This window comes from Aotus nancymaae, unplaced genomic scaffold (assembly GCF_030222135.1).
Source record: "Aotus nancymaae isolate 86718 unplaced genomic scaffold, 86718_ANA_hifiasm-v0.15.2.pri h1tg000036l, whole genome shotgun sequence".
NCBI lineage: Eukaryota > Metazoa > Chordata > Mammalia > Primates > Aotidae > Aotus > Aotus nancymaae.
In genome coordinates this window covers 86323737-86338978 of record NW_026988450.1, presented here as the reverse complement: position 1 = coordinate 86338978, position 15242 = coordinate 86323737, and the positions used below count along the sequence as shown (strand labels likewise).

Sequence of the window (15242 nt, the reverse complement as noted above, 5' to 3'; positions counted from 1 at the left end):
CTTAAGCCTTTTTTCAGGTATCTTTCCCTAATTACCTGCCTCTGCTCCCAGCCTGACTGGGTTAGAGGCGCCTCCTGCTGCCTGCAATTGCCTGGTTCCATTCCCTGCCTTCCTCTGGGGTGTGAGTTAGAGCAGCCCAGTCTAGTGGGGGACACAGTCATCCTCTAATGCCCAGTTCCATTCCCCGCCTCCTCCTGGGGTGTGAGTTAGTGCAGCTGGGTCTAGTGGACGGGTCACTGGGCTTCCAAGTCCCAGTCTTGGCTCGTTCTCTAAGGCTGTTTTGTCGTCTGTCACAGGTATGCCACCAGAACTTGCCAACACAGTGGTGGTGAGAATTGGAGTTCCCAGTGCCCCTTAGGAATGCGCAGTAGATGGGAGGTGGCTTCACCCTCCCTGATCTTCCTCTCTCTCCTCCATGGACCGAATCCCATACGTTAGTGAACCCCCACGTTCAGCATGAAGTGAGGAGCCCATCGGATGACGGGGCGCCGTGCTGGTGGAAGGCCACTGCTGACTTCGCCTCTGAGGTACGGGTGGCTCAGCGCTTTTACCCTTTCTCAGGCATCTACTTGTTGCCTGGGCTTCTCTTCCAAGTTCAACAGCCCCTCCCGGCCAGTTCTCCGCTGCGTCTCCCCCAACACAAAAGGTCTGCAGGGACCTTTTCGTGCCTAGGGTCTTAGCTCGGGAGGGCAGCCCCGGCGCGGGGACTGAGCATGCTCGCGCGGGCCGGGCTGGGAGGGCCGCGCGCGGGGCCGCAGCCTGCGCCCTGGCTCCCGGGCGGCCGAGCGGGCGGGGTTTGGCCTCCGGGCAGCCCGCCCCGGGCTCCCAGCAGGGCCTCGCTGCGGAGAGGGACCGAGGTGGGAGCGCGCGAGCCGCGCCGCCAGCCAGTCGCGCAGCGTCGGCCCCCGCGGTGCGCAGCGGCTGCGGAGCGGAGCGAGCGGGAGCGGCAGGGCGGGCTCTCGGGGCCGCGAGGGCGCGCGGCGCGGCGCTGGGTTCTGGCCGCGTCCCGGCGAGGGAAGGCGAGGAGCGAGGGCGCGGGAGGTGAGCGCAGCCCGGGAGGCGCCAGCCTAGGGCGCGGGCGCAGCCGCTCGGTCCTTCCTCTCCCGCGGCGCCGGCGGCTGCGTCCCCCCGACCGCGCTGACAGCCTCGCGTCCCGGCGCCCGCTCGCTCGCTGGGGCTGCCCGGAGGCCGCGGCCGGGCAGCTGTTGCACCGAGAAGGGGGCAGCTGCGGAGTTCCATAACCATAGCAACCGCATCGGCACCGGCGGCGGCCGCCAGGGCAGCATCCGCTCGCTCCTCCTCCAGGCAGCCTCGCCGCGGGGACCCGACACCAGCTCGCAGGTGCCGCGGACTCCCCAGTCCGCCCGCCGCCGCCGCCGCCGCCGCTGCGAGTGTTGGCGGCCGGAGACGGCGAAAGAGGAGAGAGAGGGACCCAGGAGCGCGGCCCCCGGGGGACAGAGAGGGGAGCCCTGCGGCGGAGACAGGTAGGTGAGAGCGCTCCGGGGTCGGGGTCGGCAGCTGCAAAACTCTCTTCTCGGTGGCAGTGACGCTTCTGCAAGCGTCTTGCCAGTTGGGTGGCTTTCTACGATTGAACAGCGATTCCACCGCAAAATGTGGTTTATCTCCCTCGATTTCCCCCAGTCTCTCTGCCCTCCAGGTTTGCTGCACATCTGGGCAGGTCTTGAGGGGATAGGAAGGCCCGGGGCTGTGAGAGGAGCTAGAGACTGCGTTAATGAGGGGGCCCCCCCGGGAGTCCCAGATGGAGGCTGAGGGGGCTAAGGCAGACCTTGGCCATTGGGGTCCTCGGGGCCAGGGAACCCGGCGGGAGGCAGGCTCAGGAGAAGAACGCGCTGGGGCGGAGGGGACAGGGGCAGCGATTCTCTGTGATCCAGGCGAATGTACAGACCCGTTCTTCCCGGGGCTTGGCTGGGGACAAGGGTGTGCGGGGACACTGCAGCTCAGCTGTGACATGGAAAGGGACCAGCTCTTGATCTGTAGAGCCAGCTTCAAGCCCAGTCACTGGAGGGGATGTTGAGACAAGGCAAGCAGTAACTTATTATTCTGGGACTCGGAAGCCTCATGTTATTGCCGTTGACTATTAGGGATGGGATGGGCATAGAAATAAAATTTTGAGCTAGCAGTCAAAACTGCACCCTCCCCTTCTCCCCACCTCATTACTGGCTCCCCACCCAACTTTGCCACCCAAACAAGAACCACATCGCACATAGTGACGCCCCTTGCTCCTTGGCCATTGGCAAACGATCTCACTTTTAGACATCTGGAGACACTGCTTCAGTTGTCCCTTTGAACCAGGGGGCATTGTTTTCCATCAGGTTATGATGCTCTTGATGTTAAGTGATGTGCCAAAGGTGAGAGGCACCTGGGCTGTCCACACAGTGTGATGACAATTAACTACATCTGCAGGCGGGAGAGAGGGCCAGAGCTTGAGGGAGTGATTCCAAACTCAGATTAGCTGGGACCAGGGCCCCAGAAGAAAGAAGATAGCAGGTGACTAATTAGGGTCTGAAAGTTCATGCATATGGGTAAGTAGGTCTCTGAGTAATAGCCAGGATAGGAAGCCACTGACTTCTAAAGAGCTCTTCCTTTATATCGTGGCCTCCGGGGACATTCTAAGTCCCAGTTAAAAGGCTGTGTTCTTTAATTGGGCTTTTAATTTATGATGTGGTTATGTTACCCAAGGGGATGTGATTTGGCCAGCATCTCATCTGGAGATTTATGTCATCATAAGGATGATATTATCATATTTTAGGCAGATGGTAAGGTATAGAAGAAAGTGGACCAGATTTGAGAGACAGAAAACGTGGATTTGAACTCTGATTCCCTCATACACCTGCTGTGTGACCTTGAGTTGTTCCACCTTACTGAGGCTTCTTTCTCTCATCTGGAGAATGGGGATACTAACTAGTTTTGTAGTTTATCAGGCTCGATCACAATCCAATGGGATGTGGACAGGATGTTTGGAAAGAGCTTTTTAAAACCTAATGTCTTGTGCAAATAAAAGGGATTATTGTTTTCTAAAGAAACTCTCTTCCTCAGATTGGCAAATCATTAAACATCCATCAACTATGAAAAGAGAGTGGAAATATTAGTCAGTGACTCACAGTTGAAACACTGTAGCCTGTTCCAAGATTCACTCAGGGCAACATAAAGAGGGCTTCTCCGGGGAAAATGCTGCATGCCCTCCTCCTTGCCTACAAGTGCTGAAGGTCAAGTGCTTTGCCATCAGATGCAGTACTCGTCTATTTTGAAACAGGGAGGTCTGCTCACAACAGGGGTGGATTAAATTTTTTTTACAGTGTAAACAGATTTACACATACTGGACACTTATTTAAATGTTGATTAGATAAATACCTTGGGTTGTGGGTTTCTTGTGGGCAGGATTACTTTCATCGAACTCTGCTCTGTGATTCAGGTGTTTGCCAAATGTTTGCTCAGTTTGACTGAAATAGACTGAACGCTTACAGCTTGATTTTATTGCTGAGGGAATTATAATTTCTGGAAGGAACAAGGACTATCTTATTCTCTGTTCTTTGATGCCCCTGATTTTGCTCATGCTCATCTCCCTGCCTAGAATAACCATTTCTCACTTCCTGCTTCCCTTAACAACCCAATTCAAATGCCCCTTCCTATAGGAAGCCTTCCCAGATTCTCTCATGTGCTCCCACGGCACTTTGGACCTGCTTTGTGATGGACTGTGCTATGTCATTGCTTGCACACATACCTGTCCTTCTGTTGATTTTATGCTCCCTGATGACAGGTGCCTCTCCTATTCTACTTCGGTTGTGGCTGCAGCACCTGGTGCAGCCATGGCCATGATGAATGGTTATTGAATGAGTGAGTGGGCCTTACTTCAACATAACCACCTGCGCAGGGGTAGGCTGCAGAAAGGCTGTTCCTGGCTGCTTTCGCCGTCTCAGTCTGCGTGGCAACCCTGAAGGAGGCCCCATGGCTTGTTATGCGTTATTTAGGGTCAACCCACTGAAGCAAAGTGAAGGAGAACAGAAGCGCATATTTTGCCTTAAAATGCTCATTTCTTTCAAGTGGGCACTTTAGGATAACTGTAGTCTGGTGTTGAATGGCCTTCATGTAACATTTGCTGAAAACATCTGATGGAATATTTTAAACTTGAAATATCTTTCTCTGGCTTCAATTTCTTTCCTTGATTTCAGCTCCAGTGGAGTAAAAAAGCACATGCATTAGATTAAGATAGCCTAGGATTGAATCTCAGTTCTCAGGGTACCCGGAACTAGGGCACTGGATTGTCTTGTGCCTCCGTTTCCTCATTCATAAAATGTGGATGTGAATACCCATGTCATAGGGATGTCGAGTGCTTGGAGCGAATTAATAGCCGTGCCATCAAAGCAGTTCATAAACTGTAAAATATTAATACTCTAAGTAAATTCTTTCTTTTCTTTACTTTTTGTCCTAGAAAATGAGCAAAATCCTTATGTTTAATTTCACAGCATCACACGGGCTTCAAGTGCTGGCTCCTTTACTTATTAGCTCTGTGTGACCTTCAGTAAATCATTTTGCTCCCCCAGCCATCTGTCTTATCTGCATGGCATTGTAATGATAACCACCTTTCAAGATAGGTTGGGAAATGCACAGAAAGAAAAATGCCATGCCGGGCACTCAATACATAGTATCTGTAATTTCCAAATGATAGATGTAATTGCCAATAATAGAGGGTTCCAGAATTTTTTGGAATGCCCCCACTGCATCTCCTCCCTCTATTTCACCTATATTTCTATAAGAGTGAAACGGAGAGAGGGAGAACTAAGAGGATGGTCGTGGTCCCAACCACCAAGAACCTCTTTTGGTTACACATGAGAGACACCAGGAGGGAGGAGAAAGACCTGAAGATTCAGATTCAGGGACTGGGTCCTCCTCACTCCAGACCTGAGGCTAACTTCTTGCAGGAATATCGGTCTGGTCACCTTACCTGTCTTAACTCAGTGTTTCCATCTATAAAAAACCTGGGTGATTTCAAGGGCCTTCTCTAGCTCCATTTCAATGCTTGTATATGTTACTCTGTATTTCCCCTTACCAAGTTTACATCCGTAGCCCTCAGACCATTTTGTTGTTGTTGTTGTTGGGATTCACAGCTTATGCAAAACTCTACACTTCGATGCATTATACATACCCATCGCCCTACCACCAAATTTTTCTTCTTTTTGTCTTTTCCTTAGTCTAGAAAGTTAAAGCGCCCAAGATGGCCCAGGGACTTAGGGAGTTGTTCAATACACCTGGTCCCAGTCCAATTCTTATCCTACTCCAGGCAGGATGTTCGCTGCTCAGTCCAATCTGGAAGATCTCCTTAATTCAAAATGCAAGAAATTGTGCGTGTAAAGTTTGATCGTACCTGAGAGAGCTGGCAGAGATTCACGGACATTGCTAATATCTGCTGAGCTACCCAGACACTGGGTGCTCAGAAATGTCAAATGTTTCTGCTCAAACATGAATCATTTCTAGGTGGCTGCGCACCAGTCTCAGGAGTGATTCGTGAGGGAGATTTTAGCATCACAAAGGAAAGTGGCACCGTGAGCCTGGGATCTGTGGCCCTCCCTCCACCTCTGGTGTGGATGGAGTGGTGCTGTGATGTGCCTGGTACAGGGCGTTTGCATACATAGCCTGTCTTGTGTCAGTCATCATGCCAGACCCTGAGAATCAACTGTGGACAACACAAGGTCCTTGCCTTGCAGGAGTTTAATATGTAGGTGGGGTATCAGGCACGGAAATTGACAAGAACAAACCAGGCAATGCAGGGATCTGTGGGAGCAAAGAGAAGGAGCCTCCGACCTACTTCCAGGTGGTGGCTGTCAAGGATGCTTTCTCAGAGCAGAGAGAGTCTAAGCTGAGTCTGAAGGAATCTCCACGTGCAGACCTGAGGGAAAGATAATTAGAAAGGGAAAGCAACATGCAGAGACCTGGAGACAAGAAGTAGCAAGGATGACAAAGGAATGGCAGGGCTGGAACAAGAAGCCAAGGGGTGAGGTGGTGTCCACTGAGGCTAGGGAGACAGTAGGGTTACATGTTTGAGAGTTTTGCAAGCCAGTCTTTTCTTCTAACTTAAAGGACATTGGAAGGCACAGGAAGGTCTAGACCTGGGCAGGATGCTCTCCCCAGCTGTGATACAGGCCAGGTTAGGGAGATCCAACAAAGATTTTATGGCCTCTTAGGAGGCTGTTCAGAGGTGCTTGGCTTCAGGTAATGAGAGATGGGAAAAAGAGAAGGACAGAGAAGAAATAGTGTGAGAAGGAATAGTAGAGAGGAATACAAGGAGGGCATCAGAGAAATGAACAGATTGCATCTTATCTCAGAGAAATATTGGTGGGAGAGTCTGGGGACCTTTGACCATAGACAGGTGTAGAGGAAGGAGGGGTCATGGTTGATACGCAGGCTTGCTTTCCATCCTACCACTGTGAGAGAAGAAGGCAGCAATTAATAAACCAGGCTCTGAATTGTCATCCCTGCCTCTATTCTGCTTTCCAGTGTCTGCTCTGCACAAGGCAGCCAGAGAGATCTTTGTAAAACTAAAATCAGGTTAAACTCTTTGCTCAAAGCTCTTTAGTGGTTTTCTAACTTAGAGTAAAATCTGAAGCATTTCCCATGACCTGCAACCTACATGACCTTCAGCCCCGGTTCCAACCCTACTCACCATCCCGTGACCTGGTCTCCTCCACAGCCACTCACCTCCACCCACCCCGGCCTCCTGGCTGATCTTCAGGAGCACATGCTACTCCCTCCTCCTGGGATACTCTTCTCCCCGGTAACCACTGGGTGTCCCTACTTTATTCTGGCTACAACTCAAATGTCACCTTAGTATATCATTAGCCCCCCTTACCACCTACTTCTACAATGACAGTCTCTTATTTTGATGTTTCTTTCTTTATAGTACTTATCAACATATTATATAGTTCACTGCTGAACTCCCACTGTTAGAACAAATCCTCTCATATAATGTATGCTCACTAAATGTTTGCTGAGTGAATGAATGAATGAATGTGAAATTGGCTTGGCTCCAGAGTAGATGCTGGTCCCAGCTTTGACTGGGAATTAGAAAATGAGGAACTGACTGAGGGAGAAACAATGACATGTTCCAAACTGTGGTTTAGAATTAAGTGACTATTTACTACACAGCTCCAATATTCCAGGCATAACTAGGCAGTTGGATAGCGAGACTACCAAGATCACATTTCTCATGAAACATTTCTCAGGACGTGGAAAACCATAGATTTATTGTTAGAGGAGTCTTCAGCTGCACACTGGAAGCTGTGGGCCTGGTTGAGTTCTGCTGTTCACTTTCTCTGTCACTTTAGAAATAATCTTTCCACCCCATTCTTTGAAGTCTTGCCCTATATTTTAATTGATGTTATAGCTTTTTTTGTTGAGCTTCGTGATATAGGAAATATTTCTCTTTTCTTGTTTTTTTTTTTTTTTTTTTTTTTTTTGAGACAGAATTTCACTCTTGTTGCCCAGGTTGGGAGCAGAATGTCATGATTTTGGCTCACTGCAACCTCCACCTCCCAGGTTCAAGTGATTCTCCTGCCTCAGCCTCCCAAGTAGCTGGGATTATAGGCATGTGTCACCACATCTGGCTAATTTTGTATTTTTAGTAGAGACAGAGTTTCACCGTGTTGGTCAGGCTGGTCTCAAACTCTTGACCTCAAGTAATCCACCCGCCTCGGCCTCCCGAAGTGCTGGGATTACAGGCATGATGCACCACGCCTGGCCTATTTTTCTTTCTCTTCTATAGTTTTGTCTCTAATTTCATTATATTTAGTCAGACGTTGAAGTGACATCATATTCTTTAAGTCTTCAGTTATTTAAAATAACTGTAACATACAGTCTTTAGTCTTCAGTTACTGGGGGGGAGACGGACGAGGAGAGCGAAGAGAAGAGGTGGGTGTCATCCCAAGGTGGCTGGAGGAGGCAGCGGTGGAATGAACTCTTTGCGTATGGATATTCTAGAGGCAGAGTGGTGTAGGCTCCCTTTGCAGGGGTGTCTTCCTGGTGCAGCTCCTTCAGCAGGAAGTTCCCATTGTGGAAATGCTCTCTTGCTGGAATGGCAGAGATAAGGCCCTTATCTACCTGTCTGTCTGAGCACAGCCCACTCTGCTCTCCCAACTAGGCACACCCTCTTCCATGTCTCCAGGACTGGTCTCCCTTCCCTGATGTGCCCTCCAGGCCCCTGTTCCTCCCCAGCACTCAGTGCAACCCTGTGGCTTGGCCTTCTCAGTCCGGAGCTTTCTTGTCTAGATCTTGAGTCCCTGCTAGACTCTGTATTTTTTGAGATTAAGAACTGGGTTTTAACTTTTATGAAGAGTCTGGTATCCGAAAGAAAATTGGATCAAAAATCGAATGCAGGTACTCTAGGGTTAATTCTGACATGAATTAGCTGTGTTCTTTAAGCAGGAACTTAACCTCCCTGGAGTTATTTTCCCAACTGTGAAGTGAAGGCGTTTGGACTTGATGTAACTCATCTAGTCAACACAGATTTTATTTCCTAAGTGCCTATTATGCCCCATGCTCTGTTCTAGAAGCTTGGAGGAGGCCAAGATAAAGAAGATAATATTTATATCCTTATGAAGTTTATAATTTTTAAAGAAGACAAGTAGAGAAGCAGATATAATGTACAGTGGCAAAGCTATGATAGAGATAAGACGTGAGAGCAGAGAAGGACACTTAACCCCATCTAGGAATTCCACGGGGGCTTCCTGGAGGAAGAGGTACTGACTATGAGACGTGAATGGAAAGCAGGAGTTACACAGATAAACGTGGGATAAGGAGTTGGGGGGGCTGTTTCACAGAGAAGAAAGCCAGTGTGAAGAGCAGGGGTTGAGACAGCATTGCAGGCAGTAGGATGAGTGGGCTCAGAGAGTGTGTGGGTGCAGAACTTGAGACGGGGGTGGGAAGCTGAAAGGCTGGAGAGGTGAGCAGAGGCTAGGCAGGCCTTTGAACACTTTGTGAAGGGATCTGTTCTTTATCTGGAAGCTAATTGGAGGGGTGGGAAGATCTTAAACTGAGAGATGACAGATACAAACATGCATTTTGGAACTGTCCATTCTGGCTGCAGCATAAAGAATGCATTGGAGAAAAGTCAGACAGGAGGCATGGAGACCAGGTGGGAGTCTATTGCAGGAAATTCAGGGGGCCTAGAGGTAAGGATGGCCCCAACCTAGGTTAAGGCAGTAGGGACGGAGACAGGAGGACCAACTTGAGTAATATTCACTCAGTGGAATCTTGACATACAGGATCCAAGAGTGAAGAATACCTCCTCTCCGGGATGACTCTCCATTTTCTGACCTAGTCTGATGGATTGGCTTTGCTGCTGTTCACTGGCCTGGGGACACAGGGGAAAAACAGGTTCAGGAGGAAATAATGAGTTCTGATTTGAATGCATGGAGTTTCAGGTCTCTGATGACTTCTATATACGTTTTAGGCAATATCAGTCAAACTCAGAGAAGGGTTTGGCTGAATATACAGACTTAGGGAATCCTCAGCACATAGATGCTAACTGACAGCCTGGGAGTAGCAGTGATTCGCTAGAAGTGTGGAGGTGGAGGAGGCAAATGTGTTGTGACCCACAAGGTCTACACTGCTGCTCATTCAAAAAAATCAAACACACAAACAACAGACAAAAACCCACACTCTCTGACTTCCTCTTTCCTTAGGGATTTTTCCTTTTGTGTCCACGCTGCTGGCAGGGACAAATCAACCCCTGATGTTCCTAGATGACTTCTTCATCTAAGCCCCCTCCTTGTTGTGACCTCTCTGGACAACCCTAGTCAAATAACCCTGTCTAGTCTCTAGTCATGGAGCTCGCTTTTTTCCCTTCAATAGAATCCATTATCATGTCATTATCTGAAATATTAGAGATGCGTCGGTTTGTTTTTTGTTATCTCCGCTGCGAGATGTGACCTTCCATGGTGGTGCAAGGACTTTGTCTTACTTATAACTGCACAAAACCCTTAGAATAGTTTCTGACACTCAATCAGCATGCAATAAATATTTGTTAAAAAATAGAATACGTGCAGAAATCATCAATAATAAAGTAATACTTTCTACATTTAAAAACTAGTAACTGCAGCCCTATTTAAGCACCATTTACAGTTCCTGGTCAGAAGGCAACCTTTCGGTTCAGGGACACCTGGTAGCCAGGTCACTTGCTGCTGGACACCTGCCCCCGGGATGACCTGCCTTGTGCATCTCCTCAGGTGACACTGACAGGTGATTTTTTTTTTGTTTTAAATTTTTGAGATGGAGTCTCACTCTGTCCCCAAGGCTGGAGTGCAGTGGTGTGATCTCGGCTCACTGCAACCTCTGCCTCCTGGGTTCAAGTGATTCTCCTGCCTCAGCCTCTGGCAGTAGCTGGGATTACAGGCACTCGCCACCACGCCTGGCTAATTTTTTTGTATTTTTAATAGATATGGGTTTCACCACATTGGCCAGGCTACTCTTGAACTTCTGAGCTCAGGTGATCTGCCCACCTCGGCCTCCCAAAGTGCTGGGATTACAAGTATGAGCCACTGCGCCCAGCCAACAAGTGACAAATATGTTTTAAATTTCAGTTGAAACAGAAAAGAAGTACCGCCTCTCTCCCGCTCACCCCTACACACCTTGGGCTAGGATGCGAGTAGCCTGAGGAGCTCAGTGGACAACTTCCCCCCACATGCTCCTATGAAAGCAGGGGTTGGTTCTGGGCCATTTACTGGGAAACAGCTCTGCTTGAGACCTTAAACATCAGATATAAGTGCAGCACCCCCACTGTTCGGCTTAATCCAGAGATAAAAGCAACGTTTTCTTAGACAATTGTTCTTAACCTTAATTATGTCAAGGATCACTTTGAGCATCTGATAAAATTTATAGCCACTCTTCTCAGGAAAAGGAAGTAATCCTATGCAGGCTGAAGGGAAGGCATGGATCTCCTGGAGTCCTCTGTGACCAGCGAGGATGCCTTTTCTACAAGTGGGTTGGGGCTGCTTTGAGCCTGCAGACATCCCTGCCATGGGCATCATGAAGAATGTATTCTCTGGTGAAAAACAGAACAGCAGGTCTTCTGAGTATTAGGGAGACAGGGTCATGTAAATGAAAATCGCAACCTTTAGAGTGAGGCAGACTTTGGTTTGAATCCAAGTTCTCATTAGAGTCATCAGCTTGTACCATTTTGAAGGGGACTGTTTCAGTTTGAAAACTGAAAGTCTTGCATCCCAGGAACCTTCTTGGTTCTGGACAATACAGATGAGTTGGTCACTCTAGTTCTGATGTTTGTTACCCAAGGGACGCTGGATAGTTACTACGTCTCTGTGCAAAGATCTTGCTTATTCCACCTCAGGTCAGGTTCCTAAGATGCCAAGACTGAAATGGAGATTCTTGTACAAGTGATTGGCTGAGCAGATACCCTCAGTTGAAACCTAGAGAGAGAGGGAAGCAGGTTTAGACGAGAGAGGCCAGGCATTGATCTCTAGTCTCAGTGTGACTGCACAGGAGGCTCTGGGACACACATGGTCCACGCAGTCTTCCTCCTTGAGACCAGGGCCTAGGCTGTTGTCATTGCTGTGGACTCAGCTCTGGCAGCGTATCTTCCCAAGTATTTCTGGGAAAAGCAGCTCCTGTCAGCTGTGGGCAGTTCTCAGAAGAACAAGGCAATTGCAGGCTGCTAGCAGCCAAAAAATTGTCTGAGTGATGGAGCGCCAGCTCAGTAGAGGGGACAGGTGGGTCACCAGTAGCAACTACTACATTCTAAAGGATGTTTCCGTTACGGCCCTCCAAGTCTTCCTTTAAGACACACACATTCCTCAAGGCTCATTATTTGGGACTCATAACATTCAGCCCTGCCACCCTCTGATCCTCTCAAAATGCCTGTGCCCTGAGGGAATGAGTCATGAAATACTATAAAAATGCCTCCTTAAACCTTGCCATGCTTGGAACCCAAGGAGCCCTGCTGTGGATTTTCATCCCGATTCAGCCATACCTTCTCCTGCTCATCTCTTAAAAGCATCTACTAACCAGCAAAATTGCAATGGGATGCCAGCTATACCAGCACCTGCCAGCCTGGTGGGGTTGCAGTAGCTCTCTGCTTACACATTACTCACCACTCACTGATCATTTTGGTACCTGACGCTTGGTTTTCTTTACCACCCACTTCTGCAATTACCTAGGAGGTGGTGTTCCAAGTCCAAGTAGATGACCCCTAGACCACCCTGGACCCTGCCTTCTACTCAGACAGCTTTTCCTCTCCTCCCCTTAGCCACACACTCAGTCCCACGCTTGTTCTACATTCCAGATGATCTGTCAAACACAGCCTTGTCTCTTAGCTTGCTTTTTAAGTTTTCCTGCTATTGCTGGTCTTTGATTTCCTGGATTCCTCTGGCCCAGAGATCTCTCCTATTTCTCTCAATTCTTTAGCCTTCTTTTTTATAACTCTTCTCCTTACCCACATGGGTTTCACGGTATGGAATTTCGGCAGTTCTTTTTCCAATAACCTGGTTGTAACCTCAGTTTCTCCCTAGGGGATTGTAAGGCTTCAGTCATGTTACTTTAACTGTATTGACCTTAGTTTCTTTATCTCTAAAACAATGATAATACGCAATCTGTGGGGAATTTTTAATAAAATTTACATAAAAATAAAATCAAATAGCTTCTATTGTAATAATTGGCACATAGTATACAGAATAAACACAGTCAATATTTATTCTGACTAAAGGCGGATCTGTATGTGTACTTAATATCAACTAAGAGGGTGGTGGGATTGTCATTCCACTCTGACAACTGAGGAACCTCGATGCCACTCTTCCTTGAACGGAAACTCTGGGTGGGATGGGGAAAGGGAATATCGTTAGGAAAGCCCCTGGGACCTTGTGTGGCTTTGGAGATGGTTATGCCTTAGGAGTCTTTGAGGCCATCAGCCCATGATAGCACTGAGCAATGACTTATGTTCAGAAGTGTGACAGTGAGTCATAAAAGAAAATCTAAATTACAGTCTGTAAATGCTGCTGAAATAAGAATATAATTTCTAAAATAAGTTACATCAGAAATTACTAAAATTAAATATAAAAGTATTTGGTGTTTAAAGGACATGATATTCATTATCTGGAAAATTAATTTCTGGGGCACACATTTTAGCTGAGGCGTTATTGCAGAGGAAGAGAGGGCAACTGAATTGGTGGCTTTGGTTAAACCTCGTTGATTTTAACTCAGAATGTAAAATGCACTGAAGAATATATTGCCTTTTTAGTTTGTTTAAAGGAAATGTATAAAGATAAGATTATCCTTGGAATCTTGTGCCCAAGGTAGAATTCATCAAGCTTGGTATTTTAACAGGCCGGCTTGTGTTGGCCTTTTGGGAGAATAAAATGAATATTAATATAATTGCTTCTGAAAAACAGAATGAGATTCTCCTTTCCCCTCCTTCTTTTCAAAAGCATGTGGATGTTGGAGACAAAGAATGATAATAAAACCATCTTTCAGCAACAGATTAACATTGGATTATGAAGTGGTGTGCAGGGAAAAAAAAGGAAGCTGTTTCTAAGCCCCTACTATGTGCTGTGGACTGTAGAGAGTACTTCCCTAGGTGAAGCTTTCATGTCATCTTCATGCAGGGCCGTCATTGACCCTAAAACATAAAAGCTAGGAGGTCAATATGTGTTCACATTCACACAGTCAGCCAGAACCTGACCCCCAAATTGCCTTGATCTCAAAACATTTTCCTTCCTGGCCGCACTATAGATGTACTTTGTGATGGGTATTCGAAATTCAGCTATAAATCGTGAAAGTAAAACAAATAATTTCCCCCTCATCTAATAAAGAAACCCAAATAAAACCTGAAAAAACTCTAGTAACTCAAGATTGCTGGCTTTTAACCACCCAGCTGTGTGAGTTTGAGAGGGGACTAGAGCTCCTGTTTAACTTGGAGGGAGGGATTTATTTGAGGACACCCCACGTCAGGTCTGCTTTCAACATCTTTTGATTCTAGAACACACGTGAAGGGTTGCAGGCACATTTACTTGGAAAAACTCCTTATAGAATTAGAACCCCGCTTAGGCTAAAAAAAGAAAAAGAAATCCAGAGAAGTCTATGTCCTCCCTCCTTACTCAGATGAACAGTCAAAAAGTTAGGTGTTCACCCTTTCACTTTATGCTTTATTGGCTTTCTTGAACCAAACTGGAAAAAAGAGCATTTACTAAAATTGCAGATCTGCCCTTTCTTCTTTGTTTGTGTGACCTCATTCAGTGTCCCCCTATTTTTATTCAAAATTCAGTGATTATGTGTCAAAACTCCTGAGATGCAAATGTAATGTATAGTGTATATCTAGACTGAAAATCAATATGCTGCTTTAAGATGCGTCTCATTCTAAGTTAAAACTGAGGCTGGACTGACATCCAGTGGAATGTAATTGAGGCTTATGTAGAGTAACTGTAGGAATGAGCAGTGGGCCTTGAGCTGGAAGTTTTCTTTGCAGGTATTTTTTGGGTTCCGATTATGGCTTCCAGGGGTACGGAGGGTGAGGTACCCCCAAAGAGGGAGCTGGTACATCTTTTTATAATTTTAGCTGGTACATCTTTTTATTATATTATTGCCTCTCCTGTCTCTCTCCCCCCTCTCTGTTTCACAGGCACATGTAAACACATGTACAAACTCCACCTTCATCTGGGCAGCCTCCTCGTGGATTCAGATTCACCTCAGTTGCCATCTTTTCTGAAAAGGCATTTCCCACCCCTCTGATGGTTGAATTCATTGTCTTTCTGCTCTGACAGCAGCTCGGCTAAGACCCCAGCTTGGAGGCATGAGAGCCTGTGGGTTGTGTGGTAATCATGTCACTCAAAGCCTCACTCCTCTTCTGGTTAGCTGTGTTACCGAGGACAGATCGCTCAGCCTCTCTGAACTTCCATTTCTTCATGTGTAAAGTTGGGTCAAAAAAAATGGTACCTCCTTCAAATTTTGTTAGGATTAAAGAACAATAACAAGAAGAAATGTGGCCCATAGCAAGATTCAAGACATGTTAACTTTTGTACATTAAGCGTTGATTTAAGTCCATCTCTCTTTCTTATTTGGGACAGTGAGTTTTTTTTTTTCTTCAAATTTTTAATTCATGGTTCCTGAAAGATAGTCTCTTTCTTTCATTAAACCACAACTCACTAGGTACTACCTTGGCACAGGTTTTATAGAAAAATGCAGTTTAGGGAGTCATTGAATGAATTCTTGGGTAGATGGATGGATGG

The 15242-nt window shown here is 47.1% G+C and overlaps 1 protein-coding gene across 2 annotated transcripts in view; it reads left to right on the top strand.

Moving 5' to 3' along the window:
* The first annotated feature begins 228 nt into the window (after positions 1 to 228).
* FAM135B (family with sequence similarity 135 member B) overlaps positions 229 to 15242 on the top strand; it is a 347663-nt gene continuing 332649 nt past the window's right edge. The window contains exon 1 of one of the 2 annotated variants that reach the window (XM_064384625.1): positions 229 to 527. The gene's annotated coding sequence lies outside the window, so the exon portion shown is untranslated. Of the gene's footprint in view, positions 528 to 886; positions 1485 to 15242 lie in introns of those variants that run through there. The other variant, XM_012461173.3, reaches the window with a different exon arrangement.